Source organism: Eleutherodactylus coqui, unplaced genomic scaffold (genome assembly GCF_035609145.1).
Source record: "Eleutherodactylus coqui strain aEleCoq1 unplaced genomic scaffold, aEleCoq1.hap1 HAP1_SCAFFOLD_679, whole genome shotgun sequence".
NCBI lineage: Eukaryota > Metazoa > Chordata > Amphibia > Anura > Eleutherodactylidae > Eleutherodactylus > Eleutherodactylus coqui.
In genome coordinates, this window is record NW_027102416.1 from 28,940 (window position 1) to 30,000 (window position 1,061).

Here is a 1,061-nt window from a genome sequence, read left to right on the forward strand (position 1 = left end):
CTGTTCTGGCGGCGGCTAGGCGTGCGCGCACGGCACGACGCCCCTGGCTCCAGCGATGCGACGGCGCCCCGCACCCCACTCTCCGGGCCGAGCAGAGTGGCCGCTCTCGCTCCTTGGAGCAGAGCCCCCGAGCGCAAGTGTCCCCGCTCCGCCTGTCCAGGCCGCGGGGCCAACAGGCTGTCTGCCCGGGTAGACCCCGCTCTCCGAGCGGCCGGGCGCCACGTTCAAGAGGTGTACGAAGCCACCTTGGGGGGCTGCGGTGCCCCCCGCCCCGAGAGTGCCTCCCAGGCCGAGGGAGCCCGGCGGTCGAGTGTCGTAGGAAAGCGCGCGCGCGGCTGTGTCACACGGGCCAGAGTTAGTTTGGGCAACGGCTTAGATCCGTATGCAGCTCAACCTTTCTGGCCTGTTCTGGCGGCGGCTAGGCGCGCGCGAACGTCACGACGCCCCTGGTTCCAGCGAGGCGACGGCGCCCCGCACACAACTCTCCGGGCCGAGCAGAGCCCCCGAGCGCAAGAGTACCTGCTCCGCCTGCCCAGGCCGCGGGGCCGACAGGCTGTCTGCCCGGGTAGACACCGCTCTCTCCGAGCGGCCGGGCCGCAACGTTCAAGAGGTGTACGAAGCCACCTTGGGGGGCTGCGGAGCCCCCCCTCCCCATGAGAGCGCCTCACAGGCTTTGCTGATAACCCCGTCCTAGCTGCCTGCGCGGGCAGGCGGGACCCCCAGGAGGCCGCGCATAGCCCGCGGCAGCCACCGCTGAAGTCCACAGCAGTTGGCAGATAGGAGTCTTGGAGAAAAAAACGACAAAGTGCAAACGCTCCAAGCGCCGACCAGGGGTGCGTACCTGGCTGGCCGGGCCGGCGGGAGCTGCGGCTGCTGGAGTTGCACCGAGTGTCGATGCATGTCGTGAGAACCGGTATGAGGTTGAACCTGGGCCCTCGGGGCCGAGGCGCGGTTCCAGGGAGACGGAAGGAGCGGGCGTGTTTCCCCTGATAGCGCCGACGACGGTAAAATAAGGCCTCGCAAAACGTCAGGACGAACACCTTTTTTGCATATAAGGGAAC